Consider the following 7020-nt stretch of genomic DNA (forward strand, 5'->3'; position numbering starts at 1 on the left):
TTTATCCAACTTCTAGAGATCATCCCATTCCTTGGCCAGCAAGCAACTCCTTTCTCCACCTTCAAAACTAGCCACAATGGCTGAGTCCTCCACACTCTGCATCTTTCTGGTTATCTGCTATTGGCTTCTCTCTTCCACTCATGACTACATTGGCCCACTCAGATAATTCAGGATAATACCTCCATCATAAGTTAGTAACCCTGATTCCATTTTTAACATTAATTCCCCTTTGCCATATCACCTAATGTAGTCACTGGTTCCAGGGATTAAGGTTGGACGTCTTTGTGGGCCATTATTCTGCCTCCCATAGGCCTTCCAGGATCTGACCCCATCTGTTTTTCAACCTTCTTTCTCTTGATTCATCTTTATATTCCTTGTGCTCTAGCCAAACATAAATGTCTGACCTCCTCTAGAAATGCCAATAAATATGATTAATAAATTTCATTCCAATAAATCTCATTAAAGATCCTCCCTGCTCTTCTATCCCAGGGAAATAAATCTGATTAGAGCAGGTCTCTAACTAGACGACCTCTCTATGCCTTTGTTTTAAAATGTTCCTTCTTCTACTTCCAGCCAAGAGGGAGAAGTAGGTATATACATTGTGCCTCCTCACACAACCAAAAAAAAAGGACAACAGCAAATTTAAAAACAAACAAACAACAACAAAAAAACCAGAACAGCCAGATAATCAAATTGTATGGAAGTCCAACAACCAAGGAGTTAAAGAAGAAACATTCATCCAGACCAGTAAGAGGGGGTGGAGATGGGCAGCTGGGGTGGAAAGGACACACAGAAAGGTGACAGGTGGGGAACCACTGCAGGAAAGGCAGCAGCTGGCAGAGCAGGCAATCCCACATTTACTTACGGATCAATGGGGAGGAGCAAGTGGGGAGTGTGACAGACCACACAACCCAGGGTTCCAGTGTGGGGACATAAAGCCTCAAAACCTCTGACTGAAAAATCCTGTGGGGGTTGAGGTGGCAGGAGAAACTCCCAGTCTCACAGGAGAGTTCACTGGAGGAATCCACAGGGTCCTAGAACAAACACAGAACCACTCACCTGGGAATCAGCACCAGAAGGGCCCAATTTACTTGTGGGTAGCAGGGGTAGTGAATGAAAGTTGACAGAGGGCTAAGAAAGCAATATTATTCCCTCTAAGGCCCCTCCCCCCCATACAGCAACACAACGAATTGAAGGGGGATGTCCTGCCCTGGAAAATACCTACAGCTCTACCCCTTACTACATAACAGGTTCAGCAACAAAAAATATAGCTCAAATGAAAGAACAGATCAAAGCCCCAGATAAAATAAAACTAAGCAATGAAGAGGTAGCCAAACTATCAGATAAACAGGTCAAAACACCGGTAATCAGGATACTCACAGAAATGGTTAGGTATGGTCCCAGAATAGAGGAAAAAGTGAAGGCTATGCAAAATGAAATAAATCTAAATATACAGGGAACTAATAGTGAAGGGAAGAAAACCAGGAGTCAGATCCACAATGTGGAGCAGAAGGAAGAAATAAAGTCAACCAGAACAGAATGAAGAAACAAAAATTCAAAAAAAAATGAGGAAATGTTTAGGAACCTCTGGGACAACTTTAAGCATTCCAACATCTGAATCATAGTGGTGCCAGAGGGAAAAGAGGAAAAGCAATAAATGGAAAACTTATTTGAAAACATAATGAAGGAGAACTTCCCCAATCTGGCAAAGGAAATAGACTTCCAGGAAGTCGAGGAAGTTCAGAGAATCCCAAAGAAGTTGGACCCAAAGAATCACACACCAAGGCACATCACAATGACATTAGCCAAGATTAAAGAGAAGGAAAGAATCCTAAAAGCCACAAGAGAAAGGGAGATAGTTACTTCCAAAGGAGTTCCCCTAGGACTATCAGCTGATTTCTCAAAAGAAAGCTTTCAGGCAAGAAGGGGCTAGAAAGAAGTATTTGAAGTCATGAAAGGCAAGGACCTACATCCAAGATTACTCTATCCAGCAAAGCTATCACTTAGAATGGAAGGGCAGATAAAGTGCTTCCCAGATAAAGTCAAGTTAAAGGAGTTCATCATCACTAAGCCCTTATATGAAATGTTAAAAAGACTAATCTAAGATATAGAAGATGATCAAAACTATGAGCAGTAAAATGACAACAAACTTACAACAATCAACAACAAAACAAAACAGAAACAAACTAAGCAAACAACTAGAACAGAAACAAAATCACAGAAATAGAGATCGCTTGAAGGGTTATCAACAGAAGGGAGGAGAGGAGAGAACAAGAGAAAAGATACAGAGAATAAGAAGCATAAATGGTAGGTACAAAATAGACAGGGGGAGGTTAAAATAGTATAAGAAATGTGAGCCAAGGAACTTATATGTATGACTTCAAAGAAGTCATATGACCTTATATATGGACATGAACTAAGGAAGAAATCCTGGCAGGAAGGAGGTACAAGGCAGAGGGGAATAAAGGGGCAGGGGACTGGAACAACTGTAATAGCATAATCAATAAAATACATTTTTAAAAAAAGACAGTGATAAATGAAATTAATGATGACACAAATAAATTGAAGGTTAAAAAAATATTCTGAACCTCCAGACAAGATGGAGGCATAGATAGACACATTGTGCCTCCTCACACAACCTAAAGAAGGACAACAACAAATTTAAAAACAAAAAGCAAGCAGAAAGTCAGAAAATCTAACTGTATGGAAGTCTGACAACCATACAAGGAACCATGGAGTTAAAGAAGAAACATTAATCCAGACTGGTAGGAGGGTCAGAGACGGGTAGCCAGGCAGAGAGGACTCGAGGCAAGGCAGCAGCTAGAGGACCAGAGCAGGTAAAGTGGCGGCTTGTGGACTGGGCAGTCCCATATTTTTGTGCAGATAAATTGGGAGGAACAACTGGGGAGTCAGATACACTGCACAACCCAGGGTTCCAGTACAGGGAAATAAAGCCTCAAAGCTTCTGACTGAAAACACCTGTGGGGGTTGAGGTGGCAGTGAAAGAAACTCCCAGCCTCACAGGGGGGTTTATTGGAGAGACCCACAAGGTCCTAGAATGTACACAAACCCACCCACCAAAGACTCAGCACCAGAAGGGCCCAATTTGATTGTGGGTACTGAGGGAAGTGACTGAAAACTGGCAGAGAGAGGAGTAAGTGGCACTGTTCCCTCTCAGATCCCTCCCCCACAAACAGTGTCACAATGCAGTGACCTGGGTGGCCCTGCCCTGATGAACACCTAAGGTTCCACCCCTTACTACATAGCAGGCATGTCAAGACAAATGAAAGAACAGATCAAAGCTTCAGAACAAATACAACTAAGCAACAAAGAGATAGCCAACCTATCAGATGCACATTTCAAAATACGGGTAATCAGGATGCTCAGAGAATTGGTCGAGTACAGTCACAAATTAGAGGACAAAAATGAAAGCTTTGAAAAGTGAAATAAAGGAATATGTACAGGGAAGCAATGGTAACAGGAAGGAAACCAGGACTCAAATCAACAGTTTGGAGCTGAGGAAGAAATAAACAGTCAACCAGAACAGAATGAAGAAACAAGAATTCAAAAAAATGAGGAGAGGCTTAGGAATCTCCTGGACAAATTTAAGCATTCCAACATCCAAATGATAGGGGTGCCAGAAGGAGAAGAGGAAGAGCAAGAAATGGAAAACTTATTTGAAAACATAATGAAGGAGAACTTCCCCATTCTGGCAAAGGAAATAGACTTCCAGGAAGTCCAAGAAGCTCAGAGAGTCCCAAAGAAGCTGGACCCAAGGAGGAACACACTAAGGCACATCATAATTACATTAGCCAAGATTAAAGAGAAGGAGAAAATCTTAAAAGCAGCAAGAGAAAGAGAGACAGTTACCTCCAAAGGAGTTCCCCTAGGACTGTCAGCTGATTTCTCAAAAGAAAGCTTACAGGTAAGAAGGGACTGGAAAGAAGTATTTGAAGTCATGAGAGGTGAGGACCTACATCCAAGATTACTCTATCCAGCAAAGCTATCACTTAGAATGGAAGGGAAGATAAAGTGCTTCCCAGATAAGGTCAAGTTAAAGGAGTTCATCATCACCAAGTCCTTATTACATGAAATATTAAACAGACTCATCTAAGAAAAAGAAGATAAAAAAATATGAACAGTAAAATGACAACAACCTCACACCTATCAACAACCAAACCTAAAACAAACAAACTACCTAACTAACTAAGCAAACAACTAGAACAGGAACAGAAACACAGAATGGAGATCACATGGAGGGTTATCAGTGGGAATGGGGCGGGAGGAGAATGGGGAAAATGTACAGTGAATAAAAAGCATAAATGGTAGGTAGAAAATAGACAGGGGGAGGTTAAAAATAGTATAGGAAATGTAGAAGCCAAAGAATTTATATGTCCAACCCATGGACATGAACTAAAGGGGGGGATGCAGGTAGAAGGGGGTATGCAAGGCGGAGGGAAATAAAGGGGGGAATGGGACAACTACAATAGCATAATCAATAAAATGTATTTTTAAAAACTGTTCCTTCTTTCAGAAATGGCATTTTGATGCCCCACCTGCAGCCCAAGTTAAGCACACCTAAATTCTACTTATTCTAAAAATTCTGTTTAAATACTGCCTCACCCATGATATAATGTCTGAAATCATTCAGATACCAGGTGATGGCCATAGGTCAGTGGTAGATCATTTGGCTGGAGCTTCAGAAATACTTGTAGCCACATCCAGTCACCCCCTGCCATGACTCCAGGAGGCAAGTTTGTGTATCTGCTATAAAATGGGGATCAAAGTATAGAAGACTCTGGAGTCAGAAGGCCTGGGCTCAAGTCCCACATGAAATTGTTTTACCTTCTAAGAACAGAACATTGTTCTCTTCCCCTCTACTCTATGTATATATGTAAGGAAAGGGGTGGGGGCTAGGGTCAATAAGAATATTAAGATATTTATTCTACTTCATCTCACCTTGTTTATTTCCTTTTTACTCTGTCAGCTGAAATGGATCTTACCAATATTCCTTATCCTTATATTTACCTTTGTCCTTTTCAGGATCTTTGTTGGGTGGTGGGTAGAGCCAGGCAAGGTTCTGCAAATACATAGTGTCACAACATGCCAAGGACATTATGATAGTGATAAATAAACTCAGAAGAAATTTGGGACACTCCAAGCAAGACAACGAAAAATAAAATCACATTTTGCAATGTGATTTATCTAAAGTCATTTATGATAAGACATTTCAGGGCAAACAGGCCACATCAGAGGTACATATCTCTCAGGGAAAATGAATCACCAAAGAGGGTAAGATGATTTTTGTACAGCAAGACCCCAAAATGTGAGGCCATCTACTTCATCTGATGCTAAGGGAATTCATACAACACTAGAGGGGGGGAAATGACTTTGTCGTTTTTTTAGACTTACTGAGAGACTTCAAAGTGTACACAAAGTCATGTTTTTTTGGCATTTTATTGACGATTTCTGGTTTATCCGCTGACTTCAAACACTGATTCCCACATAAGACATGACTTTACTCTGAAGTCCTTTAGCACCTGAGGCCTTGAGATCATTCATATTATATGAGTTTATTGAAAGGCTCTCTGATTCTAATTGAGCTGGTCCCATTAAACCTTGGTATTGTATTCATGTTTGCTTTTAAATAACTCACATCTTGGTTGAATGTGTGGGAGCTTTTCCCAGTCTCATTTCAGCTGCTTTTAGCATTGTGGACCCTGGACCCGAAGAGCTTAGGGTCCGATGGGCCTTGAAATTTCATTATTAAAGCAGCAATTACACAACTGAGAAGAGTGAAACTGGAAATAAATCCTGCAGCTGATGGTAAGGTGAGTTTGAGAGGAGCCATGGGGACTGTAAGAACTCAGAGCCACAGAAACAATCAGGCTATTCACCAGGGTTTACATAACAAAATGAGAAGTAACACAATGTGCTTTAGAAAATAATAAAATAGATCTTTCTCTTTATTGGTTTCATCTTTTTAAAAGAGCAAATGTAATTCTAAAACATCTGTACTTTCAGAGATAGATGATAACCCTAGAAAAAGGAGACCTCTGCTTTAGACTAATCTTTCAGTTCAGCAGTGGAGGGGACCTTAGCAAATGACTTCATTTTCCTATTTAAAAAGAGAAGAGAGTATTCTCACAGTGTGCTCCATGGAATACCAATTGTAAAAAATGTTCCAAATGTAAAAATGTTCTGTACTCAAATGAATCTGCATTTGCAAGTTTCTTTTACTATATTCCCTCTCTTGGAAATTCACAATGGGTGTTAGCATATTAAAGGTTCTGAAAAGTCCTATAGTAAAAGAACTTTCCTTAACTCAGTATTTCCTAACATTCTTGAGTATAGATACCATTTTTGATTAGTCATTAATTAAAATGTGTTCCAAGGAACACACTTTGAGAAAATTGAACAACTCCACACAAGCCCTATGAGGGTCAAGGCCATGTCCATATGGTCACACTGCACCTGGTATAGAGTAGGCATTGGCAAACTAGAGCCAGTAAGCAAAACACAGCCCATGGGCTAAGTGTGGATTTCACATTTTAAGTGGTTGAAAAAATCAAAAGAAGATTACTATTTTATGACATGTGAACATTATATGAAATTCAAATTCCAGAGTCCATACCTACATTTTTTGGTCTATAACCATGCCCACTAATTTACATATCTTCTATAAGTTTCTGAAGTACAAAGTGGAGTAACTATGACAATGACCATAATGGCCCACAAAATCTACAATCCTTACTTTTTGACCCTTTAAAGGAAAAGTTTGTAGACTTTTTTATTATAAAATTAAATCATGTAAATGAATGATACCCAGCTGCCTCACTTTCTGGGAAGAGGACTTGATTGTAACAGGTCCCAGGATGAGGCCTTTCTTTTTAGATTGGTCTTATCTCCCTTTTTCTTGTCTCTGCAGTATCTCAGCATTGGGTGGCTTTGGCTGGGGTGTCAGGGTTTGCAACAGCACCACCCACCAGATTTATTGGAAAGGTAAGGGATGAACATGGG

This window comes from Phyllostomus hastatus, unplaced genomic scaffold, assembly GCF_019186645.2.
Source record: "Phyllostomus hastatus isolate PE091 unplaced genomic scaffold, TTU_PhHast_1.1 phas_contig_16, whole genome shotgun sequence".
Lineage (NCBI taxonomy): Eukaryota > Metazoa > Chordata > Mammalia > Chiroptera > Phyllostomidae > Phyllostomus > Phyllostomus hastatus.